Genomic DNA, 12,363 nt, shown 5'->3' on the forward strand with positions numbered 1-12,363 from the left:
TAAATACTATCCAATTTTAAAGAAGAAAAACTAAAGTAACTTTCTGGTGTCACAAAATAATTACAAACTTAAACTCAATTCTGTCAGAGGCTAGACTTTATCCTTTCAACCATGACCTTTACTTGTAAGCCAATCCAGTATTGACATAGCCTCCAAGTTACTGACTGCTAGTATCAATTATTGTTATGGACTTGTCTTATTCTTGTTGCTTTCCCCAGTTATCAAAAAAAAAATCTTGGTGCTGATTAAGAAGAGCACATTCTATTCTGTTGCTGACTTCATTTTCTGAGTAGGTAGAAGGCGGCATTATTTTCGGGACAAAGAATAGCTTTATCATCTCCAAAAGCTTGATGCTACACCGTGATGGTAAGGATGAGTTATTTTAGAAATGAATCACACACATAATCAGATGCCACGTGTGGTACTGGAGAGGGTATACAGCTGTGTGTGACTCTGAGCTGGTTCTCTCCCACAAGTACACCATCTGCTTTCTGTTGCTTTGGATGGAGTTTTCATTTCAGACTTTGAATCATTATGGATTAGGAGCAGAATCCATAATGCTTTGCCTTCTTTGTCTCTTCTGGACTAAAAGTAGCTCGATAATAAGTTCAGTGTTGTGACCTAAAAAGTATACTTTCAGTTACCAGCTGGATCCTAGACTCGGTTCCCCTGCTATGGTTAAGGCTTTGACTCTTCCATCCAGTTCAGTTACTGTCTAGGAACATGCACAGGAACATACTTCAATATACTACACACAGGGGCCAGTAAATACATAGATCTTTGCCCCAGGAATTGTGGGTTTGGGGTTAATTGACTCTCCCAGGTCAAGGTTGATTTGGTTTAGTCAAAAAGAATCTCAGGCAAAAGACTAGAATCTTCCTAAGGAAGACCAAGGTCACTCAGGAAGCTTCCTGAAATGTGTGGCATTTTGTAGAATACTTCACCTGTCTTGGCTTCAATTCCTCACAGACTAAATGAAATGAAACATGGATATGTGTGATGCTTGATTCATAAGCAAAGATTCTTAGAAAAGTGTTTTGTTCAAAAGGTTGTGATGTCTCAGTAATTGTTACTTATCATCGATTACATTATTCCTATGATAGTATTGATTACCAGTTTAACAGACCATGAAGATAAATCTCTAAGTGTTTCTGTAAGGGAAATTCTAGATTGGGTTCACTGAAGTGGGGAAATCTATCCTAAAAGTGGTTGGCACAATTCATGGGCTGGGATCTCAGATTGAATAAAAAAAGAAAGTGAGCTGAACAAGAGTCTTTCTCAAGGCTTCTGGCCAGATGTGTTGCCATAGCAAGAAGAAAGATAACTCATACTGTTCCATTTTTCATGACCTATGCATTATTATGTCATCTTAGAGACACCTGATCTTCTCAGATTGATACGAAATATGAATATGCAGTTACTAGCCATAGGAAATGAGTCTCCATGACTTGAAATCTTTCCACCTCTTTGAGATTATATACATATACATACATATATATATACATAATAATAGCAACTAAGTTGTAGACACATGCCTCTCTTTCCCACTTTGAAAGGCAATAGTGAATCAAATCCAGCCATCTACACTTTTAGAAATACTTCAACAGCACTAACAGTTATTAACGGAAAATTCCTTTTGTGTTACCCATTCGCTATTTCCTTTCATAAGACCAATTCTTGGGAGCTCTTCTGACTTGGACATTCAGTTATTTCTCCCTAACTAGGAAACATAAAGACTAATTTAATAATAAATTGTAGTAGTTCCATTGGCTCAGGTTGTGCTTTTTCTTCTTATATCTACAATTTAAAAAGACTTAGGATTTATTTATTTCATGGCAAATGACCACAAGCTCTTTCTGTTAGAAAAATGGGGACCTCAACCACATATGAAAAATATATAGATTCTGTGATTCTCCCAGTGTAATAGCCCAAGTTCATTCACCGTAAACAACTGGAAATACAAATCATGTTATCAAGCAGGAGAGATGGCTACACTTGAAATTTTCCACTCAGTATGTTTACTACAGAGGAACATGAAATTGACCATTTTTCAATTACTTTGAAAACAATGCAATGGAAACAGTAATGACTTTCCCAAGAATGGAAAAAAATAAAGTGTACACTTTGTGTTTATACTGCAGCAATGAGTGTGCCTCACGTGGCTCTTAATGGAACTTTAGAATTGTCCCCAGGGTCACCCCAAACATCATGGTTCTTTAAGATAAAGTATTTTTCCAGTTATTAGAGAAAAAGAATCAACCACAGTAACTTTACAGAGAAGGAAAGTTTCATGTATGGCTTCTAATGCTTCTATAAAAGTAAAGCAGACTCAAGTCGTGGGGACATTGTCCTGTGCTCTAGGGACTACAGTGTCGTGGGCAGGTACTGGAGAGTGGAGCTGCTTTTAAGAGACTCTCTGTTATAAGCTGTTTATGGCAATGACTTCACTTCTCCCTCAACCCTGTGTCTATGTCCATGGCCAGGTGAGACTGAAGCTTCTCTGGTCTAGAGGTTTAGCCTTGCGCTCCTCCTGTGTGTGGCGGGTGAGAAAGATGTTGGAAACAGGGATTGGAAAAAGAAATGAAGAAAGCAACTAATCAGGAGGATGGGAGCTAGATTTGGGCTGTACCTTGGCAGAAGAAGTTACATGGGATGCAACATATGTTACCTACCTTTGCTTTTAGTTAGCCAAAATGCTTAGAGAAACAACTTAAGGAGGGGAGGTTTCGTTTTCAAACCTTTCGGTTCATAGCCAATCACCTTCATGCCCCTGAACGTGACATGAGGACATCATGATTGAGGAAACCCTCTGCAGAGGAGAGTTGTTCTCACCATGGCTACTGTGGAAAGGCTGCGTTATAATCACCCAAGGCTCGCCCTAGTGACCTGCTTCCTCTAACTGGGGCCCCTCTCTTAAAGCTTCCACTGTGTCCTAAGCAATACCATCTGTGGGTCAAGCCTTGAAAACATGATCCTGTAAGGAGCATGTCAGGTTTAAACTATATTGTTTCTACAAGCAGAAGCAATTTCATGGGAGCAGTAAGTAGAAGGCTATAGAGATGGGGGTGAGAATATCAACAAGACACCAGGTGGAGAATCCAGCACAAGAGATCTGTATGAGTAAGGTGGCCTAGTTTTGAACTCCAAAGACCTTTATTGAGGTTTTCCCTCTTGCTTCCCTGCTTTTATCTGAGAAAACTAGAGATAGGAAGACAATATAAGACCAATAGAGCCCTTCACATAGGGTTGCCCATAGGAACATATCGTTGGCCTTAACAAGACCCGATGAGCTAAGATGACCCATCAACTTCCACGTTATTTACACTGCACAAGAGCTAGGAATGGCAGAGAAGCATCACCCCCATTTCTAACTAAATATTGGAAAATAATTGAGTTAAGTTTCTTGGATTTGAGGCTATGTGTGACCTAAATTCTGATCTTCTAGTCACAAGAGGAAGACTAGAGCAGAAACATGAACATAGCACATTATTGACACGTCGGCATACCATCTGTTCTTAAGTCCATTTTGATTTTCTTTTAGATTTATTTATTTATTATTTGTGTGTATGTGTGCGTGTACATATGTGTGTGTGCCTGTGTCTGTGTGCATGCATGTGGCATGTATGCAGAGAAGAGATCATCAGATCATTGGATCTAGAATTACAAGCAACTGTGAGCCTATCTAGGGTTCTGGAAACTAAGCTCCCATCTGGAAGAGCAGGTTGTAGTTCTAATCTCCATGCCAATTTACCACCACCATATGTCATTTGAACATCACCTTTAACCCAACACATGAAAGCCTGGTTACCTCAGGCTTAAATAGTCCCTAAAAGGCTATAAAATGCCATAGAAATTTTTAGATAGGAGAAGTCTAAAGGGGTTTTCAGGGAAACAGTGTGTAAGACTGCATGTCTGACTTTGTTTAACATATTTGAAGAACTTAAGTACTCTGTTGAGTAAGCCATGGCTTGTGCCAACTATGTGTTTATCTTTAAGCATCAGATAGATGATGTAGTAATATTCTACCAAGAGACAATGTGAAGTTCTGTGATTCAAAGCATTAGAATGCTGTTCAGACAAAGTGTGGCTCTACTGCCAGGCATGGTTTTCCTCATTAAAACTACCCTGTCATTAGATTGAAACTGGAAACTACAGCAAGGTCAGAATCACTATAAAGATCAGCTGTACTTATAATGTCATTTCTGAATCCCACTGCTATGATTTAGGTAAATGTCCCCAAAGTCTTCCTATGTTAAAAAATTAATCCTCGGGCACTACTCTTGAAAGGAGCCTTATCTGTGATTTATAGCACTCAGTTAGAGCAACCCTACCAAACTCACATCTTAGGGTTCCAGGAACAAGACTGTGGATTTTGTTGTATTTTGCCTGCAAGTACTTAAGATTTTATAATAATAATAATAATAATAATAATAATAACAATAATAATAATAATTGAACCATCAGTTTCCATCAGAGAGGCAAAGATGGGGTGCTGGGAGAGTTTAGAGAAGGGGGAGATGGTCACTTTTCCCTGTCAAAGACAGTAGGAAACTTGCTGTTGACTCTTTAGATCTTTAATCTGCAATACTAACATCTTCAGTTTCTGTATTTTAAGATAACAAGGAGCCTGAAAGACTTCACAGTTGGGAGTTGGCATCGCAGTTGTATACTCTAGGAACAACATTTGTGTACATTTGTGAGGTTTGGGTGCTTGAGATAGAAGAGGACCTTGAACAATGCCTTACTCTCATTAAGTCCTACTTTTAAAGGTTCATGTTTTGTTTTTGCTTATGTGTATGTGTAAGAGTATGTCATACATGTGCTGATGCCTGTGTGGGACAGAAGAGGACATTGCGTCCCTGGGAGTTAGAGCTACAGGCAATTTTGAACCCACCAAATATGGGTACTAGGAATTGAACTACGATCCTCTGCAAGAGTAGAAATCACTCTTGACTGCTGAGCCATCTCGCCAGCCCTTACCTTGTACTAAGGCTAAATGAGAACCTGGAGATGGTTAATGTTGAATGTCACACAGTGCGTCTAGCAATGCAGAGACCGACCTGGAAATAACACAGCTCAGGTTGTTAAAGACAGTGGTTGTCACAAAACCTATCTCATATTATAAATACAAAGTATGGAATAAGTCTCTAGTCTCCCAATATAATTAACAGCACAATGCTATCACTGTCCCAACTGGGCTAAAATGAGTCTTACCTTCTATAGTTATAGCATTTGCTAGTATTTATATTTATATTACAGTATTCATTGTATTTTCTATTCATTTGTCCACTAATGAATAGTAAATATCCATGTTTAGAACAATGAAAGCCCTCCAATGCACTCCAGTTAAAATTCATACTCTAGACCTCAACATGAGCTCTTCCAAGTTGATGCAGAACCATTGTCTTTCCCTCTTTCCAACAACATTTGGTTGCCAACTTGACTACATCTGGAATCAACTAAAACAGGCAGGGCTCTAGGCCCACTTAGGAGCTTTCTTGATGTTGTTAACTGAAGTGGGAAAACCCACCCAGATGTGGACCAGCCCAGGCAGAAGGAAGCCCTAGGGCAAAGTGTTTGCTTTTTGCCAGCCAGCTTTCATGTCTTATTCATGAGTTCATCTACCCTACTGTCCCCACCAGTGTTGTTGTTATTGCTACTGCTGCTGCCACTCCTGACATCAGAACCCAGTGTCTTCAGCTTTCTGATGTGGCCAATGGGCTTTCCAGAAATCCTTGAGACCTTTGACGCCAAATTGGGGCTGCTCAGTATCCAATCGTGGAGTAGATAGTTACTGGGTTTTTAGCCTTTCCACTGTGAAAGTAGCCAGTGTTGGGCAACTGGGAACCTATCATGTAAATTAAAATAATACCTCCCTCTTTAATATATATTCATTTTATTAGTTCTAGTCCTCTAGAGCAGTGGTTGTCAACTTTCCTAGTGCTGTGATCCTTTAATATAGTTCCTCATGTTATGCTGACCCCCAATCACAGAATTATTTTCATTGCTACTTCATAACTGTAATTTTGCTAGTGTTATGAATCACAGTGTGAATACCTGTGTTTTCTGGTAGTCTTAGGCAACCCTTGTGAAAACGTCATTCAACCTCCAAAGGTGTCCAGACAGGTTGAGAACCACTGCTCGAGGGAGGCCTGCCTATTGACTTGATGGACATACTCTCTCTTGTCTTGTCCCCAGTTTTATTTTCTATGGTTTCATTTGCTTGCAGTCATCTCTGGTATAAAAACATTAGATGGAAAATTCTGGAAGTAAGCAACGAATAAATTTTACTTGACTTTTATTAGAATATATTATATCATCACTTCTCAGCCTTTTGGCTAAGATCAAGTGTAGAATATATTATATCAGTTCAATGTCAATAGTTATTGCTATTAATAAATTACTGTACATAATTTCTAAATTAAACTTTAGTAAAAGCACTGTGCTGTGGCTTTTGTGACTATGTTCCTTTACTCCTGAATAGAGAGCTACTCAGAGAGGGACTGAAGAATGAACAAACACACAGGCACGTGTACAGGAAAGCTTGGCTCAGGTGCGGTATGCACTCTGATGAAGGGCTCCTACTCTCCCTGGGCAACAGGGAACCTCAGTGTGTTTATTAGTTACAGCACAAGAGGAGGGGCTAGTTAGCTTAAGTCTCTAGATGACCAGTCTCAGGCTGTAAGCATCTGAGAGGATGAAACTGCAGTTGCAAGTTTTTATACATACTGGTCACTGACTCACACTTGAACCCCAAGGAAAGTTTTGCCTTCCATCTTGAGCCTTGTCCACATTAGGAATGGCTTTACCAGCTTCCTATGTGTCCCAGCCCTTGGTCTTTATCATGGCCGTGCCCATGTCAATATCCATTCTGTTGGGACTTCACTCTGGGATTCCTCCAGTCTTTGCACTATTGGGGCTAGAGAGATGAATCAGCAGTTAAGAGAACATGAGAACATAGTGCTCTTGCGGAGGTTCTGCATTTGATTGCCAACACTCATGTTAGGCAACTCAAACCAGCCAGTACCATCAGCACTGGGGGATCTCTTGTTAAACACTAGATTATGATAACAGTGATACTCTCCCACATCCTTCTTCTCCTCCTTAAATTCTCTGGCTGGAGACCACTTCTTTGTATAATGTCTCCACTTTAAAGGACTCTAGGTTCCATTCTGGACATGTCCATATCTTCTCTTACTCTGCAAGTGAGCTCACCACACCCATATCTCTTTCTTGTGTTCTTCTTGCTTTACACTACCAATCTCCTTCCTCTTCTCCATCAGTTCCTTCCTTGGTACCATAGCATCTGCAGCAAATGACAAGGGTCGCCTTCTGGCAGACTTAGGTGAGCCTCTCTCCAGTTCCTTCACTTGGTTCATGTCTTCTCTCAAGACATGTTGACTCTGAAAAGCATCCATTGAACTCAGTCCTATATAACACAATACCCCTCTTTGCTCTGCTGCATGTGTGCTCTATTGCTTTGAATCTTTTTCCTCTAATTCCCCAAATACAAGGACACTTCATTACCAATAATTAATGACATGGTAACTGACCAGTAACTATGGAACAAATGAGTGAAACAACAAAGAGCCCTCTTTTCCCTGGAAAGAACTTTTCATTGACTATGAAGTGGCTTTCTAACTGCTCCCCTCAGCTAACAAATCTTTCTATAACAGGCCACAGCAATTTTCTTTCCCCACTTGATACCAAACTTCTCAACTTGTCTGCTTGCTGAAACCTAAGTCTCTGTCCTTGCATCTATGCAGGAGAACTTCTCATTCCATCCAAACAGGTTTCTTTATCACGTCTTCACCCCAAGCCCAGGTCAAATGCTCCTCATGTCCACAGACCCTCTCTATTCACACAGCCCAGGCTCTCTCACCAATATCCCCTTCTGAGCAGCAACTTCCCATAGTCACTCACATTATACATGTTCAAATTTGCAAATATATTTTAATGAGTTTATTAAATGTATTATCACTAAGGTCCACAATAGCCAAGAACCTAACAACTCAACTCTATGGGCAGTATTATAGTTTCTCGATTGCTCTGCATTCCAGATTTGTAATCAAGAAGACATACCTTTTTCCATATATACATAAAGCTCTTCTGTTACACTCAAAAGCCAGTTGAACTAAAAAAAAAAAATTTATAAGCTCTATTTTAAGTGAATGGGAAGGTAAACATCAGCATGAGATAGTCATAGAATGACTAACAACACAAATACAATTATCTAAATATTTCTAAATATTCTACTTTATCAACTCCTTACTCAAGTAAGAGGGCCTGTGACCCATGCAGCTTCAATCTTTGCCTATTGCCTTCTTTAAGGAAGCCCAAGCCAAGAGCTCAGATCATGTCTAGCTGTTCTAGGCATTCCATATGGAGTATAGTGCATTAGCAAATATTGATGCTTTCTATCTCACTTTCCTCATGCCACTGGGGAAAGGTGAGCTGAGTGGTTAACTCAGTGAGATTGGTAGTTGGTCCTGCCCTTTGCCGACGGGAACAAACCAGGCCAAGTCCCGGGTGACAGCCATTTTCCAAATGAGGCCAAGAATATTTTGAAGTGGTTACAGCTCTGACTGGGGATTTGACTCCTAGAGATGCCACAAAGCTTTTTTTAATTTCCTGACATTTCCAGACATAGAGAAAGAATCCGGCTGATGAGTCACCAATATTAATGGAGTTTTGAATCCTGATTGCTGCTGCAGCTGTCTCTCCTTTAGTTATTCAGAGAGAAAAAAAGGAATTATCAGGCAAGCTCAGGGGGGATAAACAGTTTGCTGTCATTCAGTTGCCATTTTTATTATCAGCCCTCAGCCCTGGCTTCATGGGGAAGTTGTTTGTTTCCTTGGCTTGTGTGTGTCTGCTGGTGGCGATAGAAATAATTATTTAGCTTCTACCTTGGTGAAGCAAGCACACTTCTTTGATGGAAACATCTACAGAGCTCAAATACTGAGGATCTGCTTAATCTTGAGAGGATAAAAGCTGACTTTATATTCCAACACTTTTTGCTTTTCTGGTTCCTACATGTTGTTCTGTCTGCATTCTATGATATAATAAAAAGAAAGAGTCAAAGAAGAAGGAAGGAAAGGAAGAGAGAAATATTATATTTAGGTGAACCAATTCTTTTTCACAAGCATCCATACAATCCTAGGTGTTGGAATTATCACTTTCCTGCTACCTATAAGGTTCTCTGGATGCCAACATCCATCCCAGATGTATTTTAAGAGCTACAGAAGTTAGCTGCCAACCAAGACTTTGAGCTTACAGGCTAGTCAAATCCCTTTTTCACCTCTTGAGAAATATAAGCACAACTTGACCCTCTTTCAAATATGTGGAGAGGACTCATTTTTTCTATTTCCTATGATTTTTCTTCAACCAAAAGGGCAGGAGTCTAGGTCTTCCTTTTCCACGAACAAACAGGAAGTTGTAATTAAGACAACAGCAACTCTTGGGTGCTCTCTCATGAGTCATGAGGACCATGCTGGGATCTAAATGATTAGTTCTCAATTATCTTTGTACAAGAAGAAATACAAAACAGAATAGAAAACCACCAGGAGAGTTTGCTTGAGTGTGTGTGACTTGAAAGTGGCTTTGGGATCAGGTCTAGGGATCCATGATTGACTGAGGTTGCTGATAACTCTGAGGAAATTGATCCTTAACCCACAATGAAAGTGATCATCTAACCCACAGCAGCCTCTAGAGCCGTCCCCGCAGTAGATGGCCCACTGCTCAAACAATACTTTGCTAATTAATGATAAAGCATCTCCAGCTCTTTGTCTGTGAAGGCAGAGGAAGCATTATGTTGGAAACCCCTGTGAAGGACTGTCTCTCTTCACACTGGATCCAAGGCATCTCCTGTGAGAGCCAACTGTGTGAGGGATAATTATCTCTGATACTTTATTAGTATTCACTGTGGGCACTTCCTGGGTACAAAATGATCCTTTTGGAATGCATGATAACATACCTTAGAGTTTATTTCAAAGGAAAATGATTTTTTGAAAGTTTTCTATCTTTCAAACATCCTTCAAAATCAGTCAGAAACAAGAAAGTTGGAGAAGGCAAGTCCTGGCAGGTCCACATCTGGCATGGCCACATGCATCTGAATTTCACTTATGTAACATAGTTTCTGCTCTGAATGATGCCAAAGAAAGAGCGAAGCTTTGAGCAAGTGTTCCTGTAATGTTTTTTATCAGTTCCTACATCAATGAGGCCATTCTCAGATACTCAAAAATGTAAGGCAATTCCTAATAAGGGAGCTCAGACAAATCGAGCCCCCTGCAGCCCAGTAAAGCAAACACAGGCTAAGTCTTGAGCTTGGTTTTCACTCTTGTAGGAGCACAAGGCCACTAAACCATGCGTGTGGACTCATATACAGTGCTTCATCCCCACTGTAAGCCATGTATACTAGTAAAACTTCCAGGTCCAAAAAGCCCTAAGGAAACAAACTTAAAGGGTGGCCAATTATTGCTTAAGACACAGTTGTCCAGGAAATCTTAGCCATATTACCAGTTCTATCCTAACACTCTAAAGGAGAACCTCATGCTGGTGACAGGCTTTCTCTCCATGGAAAGTATACTGCCTCAGGTACCTGCAAATCTACATGATTCTAGAGATACTAGAAAACAGAGAGTGTCCTCTTTTCCATCATGTTAAATGGTAGAGAACATTGATAGCATTACCCACGGACTATATCCACACCTGGAACAGAAGCTTCACTTGCTACAATTATGACTTAGACCTCAGATTGTGACTTACCCTTGATAGTTTGGAGGTTTAGGATGCATGGAACAAAATAAAGGCATGGAGAAAGAATGGAAACCGCCAGGCACTCCCTTATACTAATTTTTTTCTCAAAGCCTTCCAGGACCCCCTACAGAGTTCTTTCATTCCTCACCATCCTATAGGTTGACTTTCTTCAAGACAAGAGATATGTCAAACACATGTAACTCAGCTCTGTACTTTGAGCACTTAATGGTCTTGGGAGGAATTTCATGTTCTGGTGGTGGAAAAAGCTACTGTAAGAAAGGAGCATCCCTTAGCAAGGGACAGCAAGGTCTGTGGTCTGTCCTCAACCACAGCCCAGACAGATCCATCTCAGCTCTTTCATATGGACTTTTAAAAAAATATCAACTGGACCACTTAGAGCTTCCAGGGACTAAACCACCAACCAAAGAGTATATATGCAGGAATCTATGGCTCCAGATACATATGTAGCAGAGGATGGCCTTATCTGGCATCAGTGGAAGGGGAGGTCCTTGATCCTGTGAAGGCTTAATGTCCCAGCATAAGGAGATGCTAGAACAATGAGGTGGGAGTGGGTGGAGGAGCACCCTCAATAGAGGCAAAGGGAAGGAGGAAGATAGAGGATGGGATAGGGGTTTGTGGAAAGATAACTGGGAAGGGAGCTATCATTGGATATGAAATATTTGAAATGTAAACAAATAAAATGGCTAATAAAAAATATTAGAAGATCTTTATTAGTTTCTAGTTTACAGAGCATATGGTTCATTTTAGTAAATCTCCAGACTTGTACAGTCATCACTATAATCCAGTGTTTGATCATCTCCATTAGCCCCTTAAGCCTGCCTGAAGTCACTCTCACTCCTCCTTCTAGCCTGAAGAGCACTGTTCTGCTTGGAGAAGGCAAGTCCTGGCAGGTCTACATCTGGCATGGCCACATGCATCTGAATTTCACATATGTAACATAGTTTCTGCTCTGAATGATGCCAAAGGAAGAGCCATGCTTGGGACTAAGTGTTTCTGAAATGGCTTTATCGTTCATACAGCAACGAGGCCATTCGCAGGTACTCGGAAATGTACCTATAGAGTGGTCTCTATAGAGTGGTCTCTTGTCTCTGTAGAATGGTCTTCTCTAGACATTTCATATAAACAGGGTCATGCAATATGTGGATTCTTGTGTATGGTTTCTTTCACTTAGCTTGATATTGGCTCATCCATGTGGCAGGACAGACAATATTTCATTGTATGCAAGTGTCACAATTTCTTCACCCAACTTTAGGTCATCTCAGTCCTGGGAATGAGAGAAGAGCAGATTCAAGCAATGTGGCCTTGCTCACCCAAGGTTGCAGTTCCTTTCTTTGTGATGGTTAAGTTCTCTCCTTCCAGCCATGACCCAGTAGGACACTCAGACCTCTTGACTCTGGCATTCTAGAAGGACATGGCAGATGAAGAGACCACAGCAATAGTAAAGGAGCCCAAGTACTCTTAATTCAGAATCTTTTCTTCACAACTGTAAAGAAGGCTATAATTCATAAAAAGAAAGGGTTGGCCTGTGTTTCAGCTTTTTTAATAGATAAGTAGTGTTTTTGGTGGTTTATATATATATATATATAT

The 12,363-nt window shown here is 40.3% G+C and overlaps 1 long non-coding RNA gene and 1 pseudogene across 3 annotated transcripts in view; both read left to right on the forward strand.

Annotated features, from left to right (window-relative positions):
* Positions 1-4,075: 4,075 nt before the first annotated feature.
* LOC116089249 overlaps positions 4,076-12,363 on the forward strand; it is a 16,201-nt gene continuing 7,913 nt past the window's right edge. For 2 of the 3 annotated variants that reach the window (XR_004118241.1, XR_004118240.1), the window contains exon 1: positions 4,076-4,159. This is a non-coding gene — a long non-coding RNA (uncharacterized LOC116089249). Of the gene's footprint in view, positions 4,227-12,363 lie in introns of all 3 variants that reach the window. The other variant, XR_004118242.1, reaches the window with a different exon arrangement.
* Positions 6,319-6,472, forward strand: LOC116089695 (annotated as a pseudogene).

Source organism: Mastomys coucha, unplaced genomic scaffold (assembly GCF_008632895.1).
Source record: "Mastomys coucha isolate ucsf_1 unplaced genomic scaffold, UCSF_Mcou_1 pScaffold14, whole genome shotgun sequence".
Classification (NCBI taxonomy): domain Eukaryota; kingdom Metazoa; phylum Chordata; class Mammalia; order Rodentia; family Muridae; genus Mastomys; species Mastomys coucha.